This window comes from Equus caballus, chromosome 28, assembly GCF_041296265.1.
Source record: "Equus caballus isolate H_3958 breed thoroughbred chromosome 28, TB-T2T, whole genome shotgun sequence".
NCBI lineage: Eukaryota > Metazoa > Chordata > Mammalia > Perissodactyla > Equidae > Equus > Equus caballus.
Genome location: NC_091711.1, coordinates 45,963,703 through 45,984,572, shown reverse-complemented (window position 1 = coordinate 45,984,572; position 20,870 = coordinate 45,963,703). Strand labels below are relative to the sequence as shown.

At 61.8% G+C, this 20,870-nt stretch overlaps 1 protein-coding gene across 2 annotated transcripts in view; it reads left to right on the top strand.

Annotated features, from left to right (window-relative positions):
• Positions 1 to 4,316: 4,316 nt before the first annotated feature.
• Positions 4,317 to 20,870, top strand: part of SHISAL1 (shisa like 1) — a 75,867-nt gene continuing 59,313 nt past the window's right edge. Inside the window, exon 1 of one of the 2 annotated variants that reach the window (XM_070254175.1) lies at positions 4,317 to 4,489. The gene's annotated coding sequence lies outside the window, so the exon portion shown is untranslated. The remainder of the gene's footprint in view (positions 4,490 to 20,870) is intronic. The other variant, XM_070254172.1, reaches the window with a different exon arrangement.

Genomic DNA, 20,870 nt, shown 5'->3' with positions numbered 1-20,870 from the left:
CCGCCCTGTAGCCACTGGGGGCCTGCGGCTTTGCCACGACCGACGCGTGGCTCCCCTGGCCAGGTGGGGGAGCAGGAACAGCAAAGGCCTAAGGATGGAATAGACCAGACAGGCCTCCCGCCCACCAAGGGCCCAGGGCCCGTGTCCTCCAGGTAGACAGGGGTGGCCTGGATGCTCTCCGCCTCTCCGAGCTCTGTCTCCAGGGGCAGGCCGGCCCTGGCGTGGGTCCATCAAGCCCCTTCACGTTGAGACGGGAACAGGTTCAAGGAGCTGAGTCACTTGCCCACCACCCCAAGCCCTCCACAGGAGGGACCGCGTGGCCAGTGGTCCAGAACACGTGCCCTGAGCCAGTTCAGATCCTGGCTTGGCCACATCCTCCCTGGGTGACTTGGGGGCGGCTGTCTGCAAACCTTTCTGAGCCCCAGCTCCTTGTCTGGAATTTGGGAAATGAAGCTTGGAGACGGGACCCTAAGATCTTGAAGAGGGAGAAGGAGGAACTTGGGGAGGTCCTTGGGAGGGTGGGGGCTGCTCCCCGAGGGATGTGGGGGGACGATGATGCGGAGGCTGGGGGCCAGCTGGTGGGCCCCTCCCCCTGCCCGCCCCAAGGTCTGGGCCTCCAGGCGCTTCCCTCCCCCACTCCCCAGGGAGGTCCTCATGCCCCCAACTTCTAATGAAAAGGCAGCAATTTTGACGAGGCAGGTGATCTTCTCGGGAAGCCTGGCTTTAAATTTAGCTCCTCCCCAGCCAGCCCTTTGAAAAGGCTGCTCTCCACGGAGAGAGCGTGAGTCATCCGCCAGGCCGCCCGCCCGGGCGAGCAGCGCATCTGCGGGGGAGCAGGCCTCCCGAAGGCAGAGAAATAGTAAATAGGGACGGAATTAAAGGCGACTGGTAGTGGGAACCAGCCCGGCCTGACACACAGTAGGCACTCAGCAATGGGGGGTACCGGCTCCCACGGCAGGCTGTGTAATGACCCGCACGCTCCCCCATTGCCTCTCCCTGTCCCAGCCCAGCCCAGAGTGGAGACACCATATTTGTTGAGCCAGTTTCCATGTCCATCTCACCGGATTCCCCCAGCGGCCCGTGGAGCACACCCCTCCTGCTTCCATGGAGACACAGCCAGTGTGGGGGGCTGGAAATGCACCCCGACCCCCAAAGACATCCTCCTGCTCATCCCTGGAACCTGGGGATGCTGCCAACCACGGCAAGAAGGACAAAAGCTTTGCGGATGTGATGAAGTGGGGATCTTGAGATGGGACTTCATCGTGGGCTATCTGCAGGCCCTAGATGCACTCACAGGTGTCCTTCTGGGAGGGCGCAGAGAGAGCTGTGACCACACAGAGGGTCTGGCCACGTGAAGAGGAGCAGAGAGAGTCTGGAAGATGCTGGCCTTGGAGATTGGAGTGATGCGGCCACAAGCCAAGGATGCTGCAGCCACCAGGAGCTGGAAGAGCCAAGGAAGGCTTGTCCCCTATGCCCCCTGAGGGAGGCGGCCCTGCCGACACCTTGACTTCAGCCCAGTAGAACTGAGGTTGGGATACTCGGCCTCCAAAACTGTAAGAGGACGAATATGTGTTGTTTTAAGCCACTGTGTCTGTGGTCATTGGTTATGGCAGCCACAGGAAGCCAGGGCACAGGAGTTGGGAGAAGTGAGTGAACCGGCCTGCGGTCACACAGCTGCTGAGAGGCCGAGCTGAGTCTGACCAGCCAAGGTCCGTGCTCTTTCCTGAGACCTCCTGGAAGAAGAGAAGGGACACTGACTAGGATCGAGCACCCACTGAGTGCCAGGTGCTCACTTATTGTGGGATGACCAGCAGGACTGGTGCCTGCTTGCGTGTTCTCTCCTCTAATCCCCACGTTGATCCTTTGCGGTGGGTGGAATCTTTCCCATCTTGCAGATGAGGAAACTGAGGCTCAGGGAGGCAAAGTGGCTTGTCCGCGGCGGGGGAGCCTGACTGCAGCCCCGGGAGCACAGCGAGGCGGCCCAGTGCAGCACGCAGCAGGCGTGTAACGGCACTTCGATGAGTCCGCGGAGGGGCCGCCTAGGGGAACCCAGTGCCTAGTGGGCTGGACGTGGCTGGGGCTCAGGGCACCTAGAGAGGAGGCTGGGCAGGCCGGGAGGGCAGCCGGGCCTCGCGGGACAGGGCCCAGAACGCCGGGAACAGGTGACTGTGTTTTAGCCACAGAAAGTCAGCTTGGTGGAGGTCTAATGCCCCGTGTCACCACCCTCCAGGCTGTGAGCTTCTTCTGGGCTCTGGTGTCACACACCCGGGACAGGCCCGGAGCCTGCTCAGTGAGGGGGGGCAGGGAGGAGGGGCTCCCCGGAATGACAAGGCTCTTCAACACGCGCCACGCGCGCACGCACGCACACACACCGTGCACAGTTGTGATGACCCTCAGGACACAGCCTCTGCCTGCAAGGAGCTCAGAGGATGCTCACCTCTCAACCCAAGCCCCACCAGTGTGAGCACGGGGACCCCGGGCCTGTTTCTCAGCCTCTCTGGTCCTCGGTTTCCATGATAATGTGGGGTGATCACGGCTGCCTCTCAGGAGGGTCTTCAGGCTCCCGGTGAAGTGCTTCTCGTCTCCTGTCTCGTTGGAGCCTCTCGGCATCAGGGAAGGAGGCACAGGATGTGACCCCTGTGGGGAGGAGAGCTGTCCCAGGTAGGGAGCCAGGCTCGGGGGTCCAGGTGGTCTGGGCTGCAGCCCTGGCTCTGCCCCTGGCCGGCTGTGTGGCTCAGGATGGGTGCCTGACCTCTCTGAGCCCCAGGTGCCTCCTCTGTAATACGGGGAGGATATGACCCAGCGCTGTGGTGAGGAATAAGTAAAACTAAGTGCGTAGACGGCTACAGCCCGGTTTCCAGTGAGTTCAGTCGATGGCTGTAAAAGGGAAGCCAGGTTCAGAGGCGGGGAAGGGCTCCGCCTGTGCTCCAGGGCACTCGAATCCACTCTCCCTCCCCAAACGACCCAGGGATAAACCATCCTCACCACCATCCTCGTTGCTGCTCCCTCTGCAGGGTCCTTGAAGGGGCTGCAATGTGCCCCCACGTGACCTTCCTTACCACGGGAGGTCACTGGGCCAGGGACAGAGGAAGACGGGAAAACAGGCTTCCTGAGCTCGGCTCACTGGCTCCAGGCCACAGAGTCTAGATCAGCGATGCCCTGCAGGTGAGGGGGGACATGGGGGCCAACAGGAAACAGGGGGCTGCTGGGGAGCAGAGATGGAGAGGAGGAGGGCGGGAACAGGGGAGCCCCCCTAGCAGTCAGCTGGCCAGGGAAGCAGGGTTCCCATGGGAAACTGCACGGAGGGTCTCATCTGCCGTGAGGGAGTCTCCTGCCACACCTGGCCCTGCCAGGACCACCTGGCTCAGGGTCCGGCTGGAAAGAACGTCGGCTTGACAAGAACCGCAGCAGGAAGCACACCGTGGGGTGGGGCCCTCCTGTGGCAGATGCAGGAGGGGCTGCCAGGACCAGTGACACCTGGCAGAAGGGGGTCCCATGTTCCTGCAGGGAGGGTCTGGGGAGCCCCTGGAGCCGGCCTGGCGAGGGCTGGGGAGCAGCCAGCAAGGAGGCGGGTGAGCGAGCTGGTGGGGCTGGGGAGCCGGAATGAGAGCAGAGCCGGTGGGAGAGGAAGAGAGAGGCAGGAAGGAGGGGGGAAGGAAAAAAAGGAAGAAGGAACAAAGGAGAGAGGAAGGGACACAATGAAGGAAGGGAAAGAGGAAGGGGAGAAGGGAAAGCAGAAGGGGGAAAGGAGAGAAAAAAAAGCAAAGAAGGAAAAAGAGAGTGAGAAGAAAGAACGAAGGACAAGAGGAAGAGATTGCTCAAGACAAAACGAAGAGAAGCACAAGGCACCGGCGAGGGGAGGAAAAGAGACTGCGAAAGAAAAAATGAGAAGGAGAGAGAAGGGGGGGAGACAGAGGGAAGGTGGGGGGTAAGAGAGGGAGAGAGAGAGAAGGAGAGAGAGAGAGAAGGAGAGAGAGAGAAAGGAGAGAGAGGGGGAGCGAGCGGGAGAGGAGGCGCCGCGGGCGCTGGCGAGGGGGGCCGGCGGCGGCGCGGCGGGGCGGCTGGAGCGCAGCGCGCGAGGGGGCAGCAGAGGGCGAGGCGCGGGCGGCAAGAGGGGAGCGGGCAGCGCGGCGGCGCGGGCCCGGCGAGCATGAGCGCGGCGGCGGCGGGCGCGGCGCGGGGCGCGGGGCCGGCGGGCGGGCGGGCCGCCCAGTAGCCGCGGGCGGGCGGCGGGGCATGCGGCCGGTGGCCGGACCACGAGCCGGAGCCCCAGCCCGAGCCCGAGCGCCGCGCCGCGCCCCGCGCGCCTAGGAGCGGGCTGCTTGCCGCGCCGGCCCCGGAGCCCCGGAGCCCCGGAGCCCAGCGCCCCCGCGCCCCCGGGGCCGGGACAACTGTTGCGGCGGCGGCGCGGCGGGGGCTCGGCGGGCGGCTCAGCCCGCGGGCGCCGGGCCGGCGGCGGAGCGAGGAGCGAGCGCGCGGCGGGCACGAGGTGAGCGGCGCCCGGCGGGCGGCGGGCGGGGGCCGGGGGGAGGGGCGCGCCGGCCGGTCCGACGCGGGGAGAGGGGCCGGGGCGGAGCTCCTGGCAGAGGAGGGTCCCGCGAGTGGGGGGCGGGGTCTTCGGCACCCCGGCTCCCGGGAAGGGGTGCGGGCGCCCGGGGCGGGGAGGGGTGGGCGCCCCGGGGAGGCGGGCTCGGTGCGTTGGGGGGTCCGCGGTGCTTTGGAAAGAGGCCGGGGACGCCCAGGCGAGAGTTTGGGGGCTGGAGCCCTGTCGGGCAGCCTGTGCCCTGGCATTGGGGTCCGCGCCGCGGCTCACGAAGGTCGGGGTCGCTGAACCCTGGAGAGGACCGGGCCGGGTCCGAGGAGCAGTCCGGGGCGCATCGTGCCGGGACGCGGCTGCTGGGAGCGGATTCCGCGTCCGAGGTGGGGACCGGCGTCCGAGAACCGAGTCTGCGAGCGCAGCGAGCCGGGAGCCCCTTGCGCGCCGGGCAGAGTTCCGGAGGCGCGTGGGGACCCGGCCGGTTCTGGGGGTCCCGGCTGAGCTGCGCGGGCGACAGGAAGGCCCCTCCGAGTGCGTGCCCCTCGCTCCCCTCCCGCCGCGTGGCCCCAGCGGAGCCGCCGCCTCCTCCCAGGGCCGAGTCAATATTGATCCCGCGCCTGGGGCCGGGTGGCCCGGCGGCGGCCTCCGAAGCTCATTAGCGCCCGCGGTTGCCATGGCAACGAGACCCCAAGCGTCTTCAGGTTATATTTATTCTAATTATTATTATCATTATTAGTATTAGTATTTGCTACTCAGCCAGAGGAAAAAAGAGAGGAGGGCAAAAACCCAGCTCGTCCTGGCGCCTCCAACTGTCATTTCTTTGGAGAGAGGCAGGGCGGCCGGTGGGCCAGGGCGCCGTGCGGGGGTGGGTGCGCGTGCGGGTTGCCCGGGCCGCACCCTGGGGGCCGTGGGGCCGGGAAGGGGAGTTACATAATCTGCCGTGGGAGTCTGTCTGTACGCCTCCTTGTGTCTGCCCTGCCTCTCCCGGCCTCTCAGATCCCTTGGCTCAGTGAGTGATCTTGCCTAAGGAACCCCAGACCTGAATGGGAAGAGCAGAAAGTGCCCTGGCCTGGAGTCAAGGGGGGAGGGGGACCTCCAGTCCTCTCTTCCTCACTGTGTGACCTTGAGCAAGGCCCTTGAGTCCTGAGCCTCTGTTTTTCCATCTGTAAAGTAGCATGGAGCCATTCCCATCTGCGAAGCTTGCCCCACTTTGAAAGCCCTGTAAGTTCTGACTGTGTGCTGCTGGCTGTGTGACCCCAGGCTGCTGCCTGCCCTTCTCTGGACTCAGTTTCCTAGTCTACAGAATGAGGGCCTGGTCCCTCAGTCACTGGCATTCTGGGAGCCCCCCTCCGGGCTATGACTGAAGTACGTTCAGCCAGCAAGTTGGGCTCTGTTGAGACCCAGGCTAAGGGGAGCTCCTCCGTCACCCCTTGTCCCGTCACCTGTCAGGCGGTCTGAGTGTGGCCAGGGAGCAGGCAGCCCCGTGGAACATGGGGACTTTTCATCAGCAGTAGGCTGCAAGGTTTGGTTGGAAATGTCATTGAAAACCAACATCAGAATAATCCTCAGCCTCTGGTGTCAGCCCAGGACAAGCCCCGGGCTGGTCAGGGTTGCCTGGAATTGGGGGTCCCTCCCGCATCCCCTGGCTGTGTGACCCCCCAGGGCAGGACACCTCCCTGTAAGCCGTCTGTCTCTCTGGAGAGGCTGTTGCTCCGTCTGTCCTGGCTGGGGCTTGAGTGTGGAGCAAGAGGTGGCCAGAAAGTTCTCTGAAGCCGGGTGGCCCCTGCCCTTGTGGCTGGAGCTGAGAGCCCCAGGTAGGGGTTCTGCCTGGTTCTTTAATGTCACCGTCACACCGAGTTCCTGGCTCTCACTCAGGCATCTGGGAGGGATAAACCGATGGGGGAAGCCGAGGGGAAGGAGTCTGGCTTGGAGCCGCGTGTGTGTCTCTGTTTGTGTCTCTTTGTGTCAATGCGTGTGTCCCCCTCCCACCCTCCCGGGCCACCCAGCCTGGAGCTTCCCAGGGCAGCCGAACTGGACAGGAGGGGTGAGGGCAGGGCCAGCGCTGCTCAGACCTTTGTGCGTGGGAGCGGAGGACGGAGGCCTGCCCAGGGCTGAGAGCCGCTCCCTCGGTCCTGGCCATCCGTTCCTTCTCTCCCCTTCCTCAGCCAACTCAGGGGCCCCGTGGCAGCCACTAGAGGCGTCAGCTCTGCCCTTGACGGCTCTTGTGGAAATGGCCCCTGACAAGCCCGCGGGGTGAGAGCCCTGCCTGGGGGAAGCCAAGGCTGTGGGGCTGCAGGGCGGGGGGGCATCTGCCCCAGAGAGCCCGAGGTGGGGCCTGGCCGGGGTGGGGGGGGAGCCTGGTCCAGAAGGCAGGTGTGACTCAGCCAGAAGAAGGGAGGGGCGGCAGGTGTTCTGGGCAGAGACCCTGGGGGTGAAGATGCAGATGCAGATGTGTAGGAGGGAGAGGGAAGCACCCTGTGGACACGGACCCCGGGCCTGGGAGCTGGGGCGGGGCAGGGCTGGGGCTGCAGGACTAGAGGACAGTGGGAGCTAGTGCAGCTGGAGCAGCGCCGGCAGGGGAGCTGGATACCACCCCCCGCCCCTCGGGCCTGGGCGAGGGTTCAGAGAGCAGGGGTGGGGCTGGGGAGACGGGAGGATGGGTGAGTTTGCAGCTTGGACGCTTACGTGGCTGGTGGGGGGAGCCCGGGGTTGGGGTGGGCAGAGGGGGGACCATTGGGAGGATGAGAAGAGGAGTCTGGTGTCCAGCTCTCTAGGACAGTCGGCCTAACCCTCGCCAGTCCCCGCTTCCTGCCCGGCTGTGGGAGGGGACTGCGCCTGGCCAGGCCTTTGGCTCCTGGGATGGGGAGGCAGCGAGTGGACACCAGCTCCGGCAGCTTCAACTCTCTGCGTCTGTAACACACGACTTTGCTGTCTGGGGGGAAGGCTGCACCCCACAGCGGGAGGATTGCCCTTGAGCGTAAAAGCCTGAAGGCCTACTATGCACCAGGTACCGTGCTGAGCATGCGCCGAGCCCATCATCTCATTTAATCCTCACACCCACCCTGTGAGCTGGTGGTGACGATCGGTCCTGTCGTACAGTTGAGAAAACAGGCTGGGAGAGGTTAAAAATAACCCTGCTCGTAGCGTGCTCTCACCACTACGCTACCCCACCTGGAGCCCAGCCCCTGCCCGACGGCCATCAGGGGACTCTTCAGACCCAGTGCAGTGAGCCACTTCAGGGCCACATCTCCTGAGTCTCTTCCTAGTCGTTGTTCTGTTTACTCTCCTCCGGACTGATCTGCGTGTGGCCTGTCTTGGGCTCAGATGAAAGGTATCCCCTCCCTGTACCTCTATTAACTCAGCCTCTGTCTCTTTACCTTCTCCCCAGCCAAGTCATGCAACAGATTCACGCTGATCTGAGGATGGACTAACAGCCCCATCCCTGGCTCCCCCAGAGCGGCTTTTCCCAGCCCAGCTGCTCTTTCCAGAAGTTATAGAAACCATAGTCAACCCCTAAGAACCGTGTGGTCTTGTCTCCTAAACGTTCCTCTATAAGGTGGGGTCCTGAGCATCTAGAGCTGGTGAATGGAGGCCGGTGACCGGAGGCCCTGGGCCACGCCCTCCTGAGGACATCAGGTGCCACCCACTCTGTTGGTGATGGTCTCCCCCTGCACGGGGCCTGGCAGGGAGGCGGTCCCATCTTCTCCTCCCACTCTCCCTCTCTCTGTTCTTCCTTCCCTGCCTTCCTTCTTCCGGCACACACATCCCTTGACCCCTTTTCTGTGTGTGACCCCCCTGGGGAGGTGGAGGAGACCCCAAGCCCCCTCAGACCTACTTCCAGGGAGGCTCTGCCTAGACATGACCAAGACTCAGCATCAGTTTGATGACTGACTATACGAATAAATAATTCTCTAGTTGAGATAGTGACTGTTCCAGCACCCCTGCACCTGCTAATGTACCTCCTCCTACCCCCTGGCTTGGCCCACTTGTGACAAGCCCCTCCTTCCTTGCCCCCTAGCCGTGACCAGGTTGGAAATTTTCTGAAGGGCCTTCTCTGGGCATCCTGACTTTGCCACTCAATGGCAAGTCACTTGCCCCCTGAGCCTGGATTTTTAGCGATGCGGGCACGTGAGGGTTGGTGGGGAGAAGGCCCTGGGAGGGTCTTGGGCATGGGAGCCCCACTTGCCGTAGCCTGTAGTTGGGGGCAGACAGAGACAGGGACCCCAGCATCTCCGAGTCCCATGTGCTGGGCTGTGATGGAGGGAAGCCCCAGGGGCTGCGGCCAGGCCTGGAGGGAGCTGGAAGCTTGTCCGCTTTCCCGTATACAGACGGGGACACCGAGGCCCAGAGTAGGCTGGGGACTGTTCAAGGTCACAGCCAACCAGGCATCCACGAAGGCAGGGAATGTTGGGGATGTGATGCAGACCTGATGGGCGTGGTCCACAGGCCTCTGGGGCGGCTCCCTGGGGTGGGGGGCGGGGTGCAAACCCTTCCTGGCTGGTGCCTTTGCCCTAAAACCCCCAGGCTCTCCCTTCAGAAACAGGCTTCCCGTCTCCCCCTCCCTGGCCATCCAAGTGGAAAAGCAGAAGCAGAGATGAAATTCCAGTGCTTCCTGTCCCCTATCTGCGACGTCAGACGTGAATGGAGCGTTTACTTTGCGCGTTCCCGACCTGGCCCCCTGCCCTCCCCCGTCTGGGACACTCCCGCCCCGCCATCCCTCGGCACGAGCACCTCTCAGCAGATGCGCGCAAACTCGCCTTCAGAAAACCAAGAAATAATGCATGAGTTTCCCAAATTACACCCATTTAACACTGAATTAAGTTCTGGAAGCTCTTAACAGAGCCCTGGGAGGAAAAAAAAAATTTTTTTTTTTTGTTCACACTTCCCTGGAAAATGAGACAAACCGTGATCTTTTAAAACCCAGCTACATAATCTGATTATTCCTCCCCGGCAAGCCGCAGAGAAGTGCCCGGCGAGGGCGGGGCGGCGAGATGCGCATGGGGAAATGGGGCCGCGAAAGTTTGTCTCCTGCGCCAGATTCCGAGCTCCTCGCCGCCTGATGGGCTCAAAATAAAGCGCTGCTTTCTTAGATATTGGCACAAATTAAAGATAAAGGCAAATTCCTTCCATAATCCAGCGTGAGAATTTCCTCGGCGGCTCCCGGAGCAGGTTGCAGCAACGCTGGTGGTTTGCCTGCCTTGCCGGGAGAGGCTTCATGTGCAGCTGGCTTCATGGACCAGCAGAAAGCGCATTAGCTTCCATTCATTCCGCGTTTCCCCAGCACTTACGCTGTGCTGGACGCAGCGCCCGGCCCAGGGGACAGGGGACGATTAAACAGGAGCCTGCTAGGTTTTGCAGTTGTGTGTGTTGGAGGCAGGAGAACAAAAGAAAAACAACCATCTTCGAGGTCCCACCCTACCTGAGGGGTCAGGGAGGGCTTCCTGGAGGAGGTAACTTTTGGCTTGGGTCTTGAAGGGTGGGTAGGAGTGTGCCAGGCACAAGGGGGCAGGGGGCATTTCAGGAGCAGCCTGAGGAAGGTCTTGAAGTCACAGCCAGACAGGACTCTGGAACCCAAGGCTCCAGCTCAGACAGGCTCTAGGAGAGGAGGAGGCAAGTATAGGAAGCCGCTGTGTGGAAATCCTAAAAATCGAATCAAAGAACCACAGTTACTAATGCCAAAGTCTAGGAAGTCCCCTTTCTCTGTCCACTGGAGTCTTGCTCCTGGGCAGCAGTGCAGGCCAGGCCTCAGGACGTGGGTTCTGGGATGCCCGTGCCCCAGCTGCCGGCTCTGAGCTCCGCTCTCTTCGTCCGGAAGATGGGGTGATGGAGCCCGTTTGCAGGAAGCCTGGTATCGTCATGGAGCCCCCGAGGCCCGGCCAATTGTGTTCGGCCTCCCGCTCTGTGGGAACCCCGCATGCCCACCCACAGATTTGCTTCTGAAGGTCTTTGCTGTTTAGGTTTTCCAGAGAGCAGGGCGGGATGATGCAACTGCCTGGAATCGGCCCCTGGGGCTGAGAGGCCTCTGGGGAGTGAGCCGAGGCCCCTGTCAGGGCGCCCAGCCAGAGGCAGGCTCCTGGCACAGATCCCTCCGAGCAGCCTGGGGTCACCAGCTCCACCCTGCCCCAGGCTCCCCTCTGCAGCTTGCAGAACCTCTGAGCCTCGGTGTCCTCATCTGTGAAATGGGTGACATGAGAGCCAGACAAGATCCATTTGCAGAAGGTGCCCAGTTAGCACGGGGTGTGCGTTCAGCACCAGCAGCTCTCTGTGCTCTGACTTTGTTACTGTTTCACGGGAACTCCGCTGTGACTCTGCTAGTGTTGCAAATCTGTCCGTCCCGTGCCCCCAGGGCAGGCATTCTACCACCGGGATGTCCATCGAATGAGGAAATGAGTCACGGAGCTGTTGGGCCCAGTGCTGTCTGCCCAGCGTCATGGCAACTGCAGAGCGGGGCACAGTGGGAGCCCGCTCCGGAGCGCACGGCCAGTTCAAACCCCGGCGCCACCTCCTACCCGCACCAACGTCGGCTGGTTATTTCTCTCTCTGAGCCTCAGTGTCCTCATTTTCAAAATGAGGTTGATAATGATGGTGATGATAATAACTTACCAGGTGTCATGAGGCTCAGAGGTGGGGATTGTAACATTCGGGCTCCCTCATTGATTATGGTGGTAGCCCTTATTTATTCCCCGCCCCCCCGAGCTCTGGAGGGACTGTCAGGGTTCGAATCCCAGTCTTCACCCCTACTGGCTGTGTGACCTTGGGCAGGTTATATAACCCCTCTGAGCCTCAGTCTCCTCATCCAGAAATGGGGCTAGCAGCCCCCTCACAGGGTTCTTGCAAGAATTAAACGATTTGATCTAAGACACATGCTTGGTGCAGAGCCTGGCACGCAGTCAGTGCTCAGGAAGTGTTGCTGTCATTGTCGTCACCACCGCTACAGGTAATAACAAGCACCCAGGAGGAACAGAAGCAGTGGAGCTTCTCCGTGTCCCTGAAGGGTGGAGATAGCATCGTTCCCGGTTCAGCTCTGTAGCCAGAGCCTCGCCCAGGCGTGCTTTGGACAGGCCTGTGAATGAAGGGATGTTTGCATGCATGAGCGGGTGGATGGATGGATGGGTGCGTGGGTGAGTGAATGAATGAAGGATGGCTGTTGGGAAACATCGAAGCCTGAGATCAGGGCAGCACAGGAAGGTGCCGAAGGACGAGGCCGAGGCTTCCTCCTGAGGGCCATGAGCAGTGGGGTAGAATGAGCTTTGCAGCCAGATATGACTCTCTTCTCTGCACGAACATTTGTTGTCCCCATTCCAGGGGCCCAGGGATGGCGGCCCGAGTCTGGGTCTCCAGGCCACCTAGTGTTCGCGAGAGTTTGCTTCCGGAGCTGGACAGAGCCGGGTTCAGGCTGTGGCTTCTGCCCCTTTCGCACAGAGAAGTCCCCGTGTGTCTCTGCACCTGCGTTTCCTCCTTCGTAGTATGGGGACAATGCTGCCTTCCTCTGGGCCGTGGTGCTGCGCGAAGATAAGGTGGCTGGGGATGGTCTTTAATCTGGAGGGGTACACGGGAAGTGGAGGAGGTGTTGGGGCTCCTCTTGGGGGGTGACAGGGAGCACGGGAGATCGAGGAGCAGAAGGGTGGCGAGGTGCAGGCGGAGTTTATGGAACGCCAGCCCGTGGGCCACCCTGGACTGTCTGATTCCCTCCTGACGGGTCCCCTGGGGAGGGACGGGGAGGAGGGCACCACCACCCTGCACCAGAAGTACGCCTGCCAGAGCCACAGAACGGCCTCAGGGACGGGAGCCCTGCGCCCCAGGCCCCCGGGGTCCCTGGCCTGCTGGAGAGCCCTCCCGTCCTGGGTGCTTTGCAAACACCACCTGATTTAATCCTGGGAACCCTCCCTCAGCAAGGACGGCTCAGAGAAGTGATGTGACTTCCCCGTGGGCACGCAGCCTCGAGGCAGCAAAGCCAGGATGTGGATCTGGCCGCTTCCACTCTTCCCACTGGGGGAGGCCGGATAGGCTTAGTGGTCAGGAGGGGTGCTGGCGGGGTGGCGCAGGGTCACCACACTCGTGTGCCCACCCCTCACCACTGTGTGGCCTCCCCCAGCCACCTCGCTCCTCTCTGCCCCAGTTTCCTTCTCTGTAAAATGGGGTCCACAGCAGGCCCTCCTGCGTCATGTCTGGGGGACGGTCACTGAGGGGCCAGGCGGAGGGCTCCAGAAGGGAGCCCTTCACACGTTTGTTACCGACATTTGAAGCCCCTCTCTCTGAGGAGAGAAAAACAGGGGAGCAAGCCCCTGGGGAAGGGGGGAGCCTGGCAGAGCTGGTGAGCTGCTCTGGGGTGGCCCCAGCATCGCCTGGGCCTGGAGGTCGGAGGTCGAGGGGGCCAGGGTCTTTGACATCCAGGGTCTGGTTTCTGCTGCCGCCTGCAGCCTCCTCAGAGGGGCTGGGGTGAGACAGGAGCAGGCCAGCCATTTGCCCGGGTACGTGTCGTGTGATTGTTCCCTTCTGAGGTTGCACCGAGGGCTTGCCCTGGTGGCTCGAGGGCTGCAGGAAGAGGGCACGGTCACCCCTTCTGCCCCATGTCTGAGTCCTGCCTGAGGGATTGCACAGATGTGGGTGACGACAGAGGGCGGGGGAGCAATTCTGCCTGGAGGAAAGGGGCCGAGCATCAAGGAGGCCTGCCCAGAGGAGGCGGCACCCAAGGCAGTGGGGGATAAATGGACCAGGTGGATGAGCAAGGGGCTGGGGGGGCCACTGAGGCAGAGGGAGCCCCACATATGGAGCCCAGAGGAAGGAGTTTGGGGAACTTTCGGGGCTTCAGCATGGCTGTCCCGTGGCACTTGTGGAAAGCTGAGCTGGCGAGGCTGCAGAAGCGGCCGTGGCCTGACGTCCCAGGACTCCGGTGAGTTAGGGAGTTGACTCTGCAGACCCAGGAGGGCAGATACGTGGCTGGGTGTCACCGCTGGTCGCTGCCGTGCCTGGGGCAGACATTGCTAATCAATCCTTCACAGAAGGGGTCAGGCTGTGCCCAGCCCCACCCCCAGGCAGCCCCAACAGTCGATCCTGAGGGGACCCCTGTAGGCCCTGCTGCTGTGGGCAATGGGGATAACGACGGTCCCTCGCAGTTGCTTACGTTGGTGGCTCAGCCCAGCACCCAGGATCCTTTCCTGATGGGAGAGGAGGGCAGGTCGCAGCCTCCAACGCCGCCCGGGCTGCCACGCTCCTGTGCGGCCCCGGCCCCACGGTGCATGGTGAGTTGGGTCCTTCCTCGGAAAGCAGAGCCGTCCCGTCCAGGGCCAAGAGGTTTGCAGTGCGCCCACCTGGAGTGCAGACCCCTTACCAGGGAGAGGCCCTGTCCGGCTGTCCCCTGCAGATCCCCAGGCCGGCAGCTGAGCCCGGGGCAGCCCAGGGAGGACCTGGGCCTGGCGGGACTCTGGGGTGAGGAAGGATTAGCAAACTTTTCTCCTGAAATTCAAACAATTGGACAATCTGTTCTGGATCGATTTAGAAGCAGTGAGGTGACAAAAAAAAATCAGAAAATATAGTGTGAAAGCTATTTTCTCTCGCTCTCAGTTGGGAAGAGGGATGAGCTGGAGTTTATTTGTGGACCGTCCACGGCCATGGCCAGGGCTCGTCACCTCCCCGCTGCCCCTCCCCTACTGCCTGCCACCGCCTCCTCCACGCCCAGTTCTGGGTCTCAGAGGAGCGTCAGCATCAGCCCCGGCTCTGGCCTCGGGGAGCCAACAGCCTGCAGGGGCCTCAGACATGGACATAGCCAAGAGGGGCACCCTGAAGGAGGTCCCTCCTGGGCAGGCAATGGGTGGGAGACATGGAGAGCCTCCTTCCCACTCCAGACCAAGGCATCTCCATGCCGAGGACTGTGTGTCTGTCTGGTTCAATCCTGTATCCTCAGGGCCTAGGTTGGGACTGGCCTGTAGGAGGTGCTCAATGAAAGTTTCCTGCTTGAATGATGGATGGAAGAGAGGAAGGAAGGGTGGATGGAAGAGAGGAAGGGATGATGGATGGAAGAGAGGAAGGTAGGGTGGATGGAAGAGAGGAGGGGATGATGGATGGAAGAGAGGAAGGTAGGGTGGATGGAAGAGAGGAGGGGATGGTGGATGGAAGAGAGAAATGGATGGTGGATGGAAGAGAGGAAGGGATGGTGGATGGAAGAGAGGAAGAGATGGTGGATGGAAGAGAGGAAGGGATGGTGGATGGAAGAGAGGAATGGATGAGGGATGGAAGAGAGGAATGGAGGGAGGATGGAAGAGAGGAAGGGATGATGGATGGAAGAGAGGAAGGGAGGGAGGATGGAAGAGAGGAATGGATGAGGGAGGCAGGAAGGAGACCCAGGCTTTGAATGAAGCGACCTGCTCATGTTAACATGTCTGTTAGTGGTAGAGATCTGTCACCCCAAGACCTGGATGTCCCCCGCCACACCTGTCCCTGGGCCGGGAGCTAGGCCTGCGACATTTGGGGGCCTCCCACACCAACGCCCCTTTCTTTGCTGTGCTCAGTCCATCCCACTCCTGACACAACGCCCACACGTAGTCTTTCACGACTTGAGCCGAATGCTGATTGTTTTAAATAAGCTCGTTCAGTGTGAGGCCAGGCCCCCTCCACCAGAGCTTTCTGGAGTCTGCATCATCCCCAAAGGGAAGGGGCTCCCGAGGGGCCGTGGTGACTTGAGTCCCCTTGATGGAGGAGTTCATTCAGAGGCTAGATCTTCAGGGTTGTCCTCAGTGTGAGGGGAGGGGTGGGGCTCCAGCACCGCGTGGGCAATGGGACCGGCTGATTCCATAAGCCCTATCTTCTGTTGTGCCCCAGGTGCTGGCAGAGGGGAAATTCCACTGCTTTCGTTGTGGGGAGCGACCGCTCTCCCCACCACCACTTCCTCCCCAGGGCCCAAGCCCAATAGCCTGACACCTGGAAAGAACGTTAACTTGGAAGCCAGGCCAGCTTGGGTCCAAGTCCTAACAGCCAGCAGCTGTGTGACCTTGGGCAGGTGACACAACCTCTTTGAGTCTTAGTTTTCTCATCTGCAAACTGGGAGCAGCATCCCCTCCTTTTCTGAAAATTAAAGGAGACAATATTTGTGAGATGCCTGTCACAGGGCTGGACACACAGTAGGTGCTCAAGAAATAGTCTGTTTCTCCCGCTTCTGCTGTGTGAAAGGCCAATTACTACACACAGTTTAACTCTCGTTTGGGTTCTGCGTCCACAGCTGCAAGCCTGTGGGCTCCAGGCCAGGGCAGGACCCGCAGCTGACAGTGGTGGGTCTATGCCACTCACCATGAGCCCTGTGAGCCCAAAATGTCTACGCGGCCACCCTGGAGCTGTGTGGGTTGTGCCCAGCGTGGCCAGCACGTGGAGCGAGCCTGTGCTGAGGCTAGAGCCTGAGCGCCTGTCTCTGGTCTGCTCCGTGGGAGCTGTGTGACCCCCAGAAATCACGGCCTCTCTGAGCTCCCCTGTCCTCACTGAGGCCAGTAACCTCCTCTGCACCACTTCTTGCATATGTTGTCTCCTCTACTCCTGTTACCACCCAACTGAAGCTGGGGTTGGCACCCCACTCTACAGGGGGACACCCAGACAGGCGAAGTCACGTGTCCAGGGACTCAGGGTGACCATGTCCCCTCCCACAGGCCCATCTGCACCCTCCGTCCGTCCTTGGCCAGGCACGGGCCCATCCCCCACCTCCGAGCGGTTCTGTTCTGCCCTTGCCCTCCCCCTGCTGATTGGGTTTCCTGCCGACACGGCTCGTTCATAAATGCTTTTTGATGTTGCCTCTCCATTCCCAGGAAATTTCTGAGCCAGCTTTCCGCAGAGCGGCACGTGAGCTAGACCTCCGTAATTCTGTTTACCTAGATGTCTACCTGTGCTGTCAGATTTCTCAGCTTCCTCCCGTTATAAGCAATGTTCATCTTTCAAAAGCAGGAGGCCTGCTTGGGTGGGCTGGGGAGTAGCGTTGACCCACGGAGGACGCCTGTGGTCGAGCCTCGTCCTCCAGCGCCAGACCCTGCTCCAGGCCCGAGGTGGACCCCTGGCTGGGCAGGGCGGGTGTGGGCCTGGGGGCTGGGCCTTCCTCGGCAGGGGCCTGTGCTCTGCCCCTCGCCCCCTGCTCCCTCGAGAGCATCTTTTGTGTCAGGGTGTCAGCAGAGACCCCAGAGGATGTCAGAGGGCTCCGGCCGCTGAGTGGATGCTGGCAGCCACGTTGACTGGCGGCTCTTTTGTTCGCAGAGTGCAAACGCAGGATCAGAGTGGTTCTCCAGTTCGGGAGGGCAGAACGGCAGTGGGATTAAGCAGAGGAAGCGCTGGCTGCTGGGGGGACCCCCCAGGCTGCGGGGGGGGCGGGGAGCAGACAGGGAGAGGAGAGCGCCCCTGAGATGGCTCAGAACGCTTCAGTCTGATTCCAGAGCCTGGCTCCCAACCTGACACCTGACAGCACCTGGACATGGTGACACTGGGCCTGAGAGCTGGGCTGCCTCCGGATCTCCAAAACAGTTTGACACTGCCGTCCTCCTGGAACGGAACGGGGACTCCAGGAGCCTGCGTCTAAGAGGCAGGCATGAGAAGGCGTCTTCCCTCTGTCTGGGTCCCCCTGCATCCCTCACGCCTGTCCAGTGACTGACCACCCCTTCTCCCCCCGAGGGGCCGGCAGAGGCAGGTGGCAAAGCCGGAGGGGGCCCACGGGGCTGGGATGGCGGGGGAGTTCAGTTTGGGGTGCAACAAGTTTGGGGTGCCAGGGGCCCCTGAAGTGGAGACGAGCTTGAGAGGCCGCTGTCTGTTTAGGTCTGGGCCCTGCGGGGCTGGTGGGGGTGAGCGAGGGTTTGCAGAGCTTGGGGAGGACGGCAGAGGGCCACTTCCTGCCCCCTCTGGGAGTGACCTTTGCCCTTGCTGCCTGACCATCGCACCCAGGGAGCCCTCTTGGGTGTGGACCGTCCCTGGCTCTCTGTGGGCCAGCGAGGCTGACGGGTATGGTGACCGGGGCCGGCTAACCAGTGGGGCAGCCGACGCTTTCAAGAGGGGCATTGGGTCCTGGCCTGCCTGTCAGGGGCCACTGGCTCGCTGCCAGCTCAGCAGCTTTGGTGCCAATTGGGAAGAAGAGTGTGGGCGGGAGGCCCACCAACCCCCAGAGGTCAAGTGGGGTCCAGCGGCGTTACCAGTGGGCCTGGTCCCTCCCGGCCGGCGGTGGGGGTGAAGGGTGCCAGGTCAGGTTGGGGAGCCGGCTGGGCTGCGCGCCATCCCTATGGTCTCTGCTGGGGCCCTATTTGCATAATTTTGAAGTTGATTGGCCTAAAGGCAGCTTCGCTTAATCACAGCTGACGAGTCTCTGGTTGCAGCAGCAGCTGCTGCCAATTAGCCGCGTTGGTGCCACAGTTTGTTATAACTCGCACCCCTCCCCCAGCCCCTTATCAGGCCCGAAGGGATGAGCAGGCCGGTTCAGCGCCGGCTCCCCGCGTGCGCCACAGCCCAGGGCCTCTCCAACCCAGAGATGCCCGTGGTGCTCGTCTGTGAACTGCTCTCGGGGGTTCAGGGGCTAACGCAGGGGTCCCCGGCTGGGGCTACCTGGTTTTGTTAATAAAGTTTCACTGGAACCCACCATCAACCCCGCGCCCCGTGTCGTCCGCTGCTGCCCTCCCGTGGCAGCGGCAGAGGTGCATAGTTTCGACGCTGCCCAAGGGCCCGCAGCGCTGCCAGCATGTGCAGTCTGCCCCTCTGCAGAACGGCTCCCGGCCTCCGGTCCAGCCCAGCAGGCCTGGGATGTGGCTGTGCACCTGAGGCCTCTGGAAGGCTGGGGAATGCAGATTCCTTGACGGCACACCAGTTCTAATCCAGCGGGTCCAGGGGGCCCGAGAGCCTGTGTTTCTGACCAGCTTCCATGGCGCGCAGGACCCCACTCCAGGCAGCCCTGGTCCCGCCCCTCCAGGATCGCTCACGACAGTTTCCACTCAGCTCGTCCTACTCTGAACACAATCCCCACTGGACAGAAGAGGAAACAGAAGGTCTGAGAGGCCCCTCGATTCTCCCGAGGCCCTGAGCTGACAAGCTCTGGAGGCCCCACCGCACCCTTGACGCAGGCACCTCACCCCAGATACAGAGCACCTGCTTATAACACACCTGCGTACAACACAACCCAGGGTACAACACACCCAAGTACAACACACCCAGGTACAACACACCCCAGGGTACAACACACCCAGGTACAACACACCCCAGGGTATAACACACCCAGGTACAACACACCCCAGAGTACAACACACCCAGGTACAACACACCCCAGGGTACAACACACCCAGGTACAACACACCCCAGGGTACAACACACCCCAGGTACAACACACCCCAGAGTACAACACACCCAGGTACAACACAACCCAGGGTACAACACACCCCAGGGTACAACATACCCAGGTATAACACACCCAGGTACAACACACCCCAGGGTACAACACAACCCAGGTACAACACACCCGAGTACAACACACCCCAGTACAACACACCCGGGTACAACATACCCAGGTACAACACACCCAGGTACAACACACCCAGGTACAACACACCCCAGGGTACAACACACCCAGGTACAACACACCCAGGTACAACACACCCCAGGGTACAACACACCCAGGTACAACACACCCCAGGGTACAACACGCCCAGGTACAACACACCCCAGGGTACAACACACCCCAGGTACAACACACCCAGGTACAACACACCCCAGGGTACAACACGCCCAGGTACAACACACCCCAGGGTACAACACACCCAGGTACAACACACCCCAGGGTACAACACACCCGGGTACCACACACCCCAGGCGTGCTTCCCTCGGCTGCCACACGCCCCGGCCGGGCTCCTTGCTGGGGTGTTCTCTGTCCACCCTGGGCCCTGCTGTTAGGAACGGCGACACCTTGACAAGTCACAGAATGCCGTCATCCCCTGGGTTGGGGGAGAATGATCGTGGGAGGTCAGGGGTCAAGGGCACGGCCCAGAGCGCTGGGCACCTCGTGGGGGTTTTGCGGTCCCCGCTCCCATATCTGCAGTGCGCTGGCTGTGTGTGCTGTGTGCCGGTGCCGCTCTCTCGGTGTCCCCACCGTGGGGGGAGACCTGTCCTGCCTTCGCTACGGCACTTGAGTCACCTCGATGGTCAAGGGCGCCTCGAGCAGACGTGCTCTTCATCCCCCTCCTGTTCCCATGACCCGGGGAGTGGGGGCCAGGGTGCCCACTCCCAGCGGAGGCGCCTGAGCCCCCCAAGGCCGGTGACCTGCCCAGGCGGGAGAAGTGGCTCTGGGCTTCCGTCTCTGGCTTCCGTAGGTTGGGCAGGTCCAGCTGCTCAGGGCACATCTCTGGCTTATGGGAAGACATTTCATGCCCACGAGTCCCCAGTTGACAGATGAGGAAACCGAGGCACAGGGCAAAGGGACAGGGTGTCTGGGGCTCGCCGGGAGGAGGCTGGGAATCCACATGGAGACACATGCTTACTGGACTCGGAAGATCCAGCACCAGAGACCAGCCTGCTTAACCAACTGCCCAACACGGCCCCGTGTGGCCGCCCCGCCCCGTCCCGCAGGACCCCCTCCCCCCTCGCCCTGTCACAAAGATGTGCATTCTTCAAAAGCACACGTTTCTCAGCTGTTTCTGCCCTGTGAGTTGGGGCACGCTGAGCTGCATCCGGGGACTTGAACTCCTCCACCCTGTGTTGCTCAGACGCCCGGGACACTGGTGTGGCCGCCGTCCGCTTTGACAGCTGGCGGGTTCCAGTGTTTGGACGCGCTGCGATGCGTTTTCCCGTCTATCCGTTTGGGTTGTCTCCAGGGTTTTCCTCTTGTAAACAGTGCTGCCGAGAACATTCTGGTGCCTGGTGCCCGCCGGCCAGCAGGGCCTTCGCTGAGCCCAGGAGGGGTGTTGGTTCATCATGCAGTCGCTGAGGACCCACTGTGCGCAAGCGGCTGTAGGGGACAGAGCGTCCCGAGCCTGCGGTGGGGTCATCCTCCCTGCAGGTGCCCTCCCCCAGCCCGCCAGGCCGGCTGGTCTGGGTCGTGGTCCAGCCTCCGTCAGAGGCAGTGAAGGAGTTCCTTCTGCGTGGGGTGATCTTGTGGGTAACTGGAAAGATGTTGCTATGCTTTCCTACGTCATCGGCCTCTGGACCTGGCAAACGGGTTCGCTTCGAACAGTAGCTTAAAAACAGCAAGGCGGCCCAGGCTCAGAGAGGCGAAGGGGCTTGCCCAGGGCCACACAGCTGAGAAGCGGCAGAGTTGGGACTCGAGTCCGAGTGTTGGGGCCCCAAGCTGAGAGCCTGCCCTCAGGTCCTCTGCTCCTGCACTGGCGCTCAGGCCAGA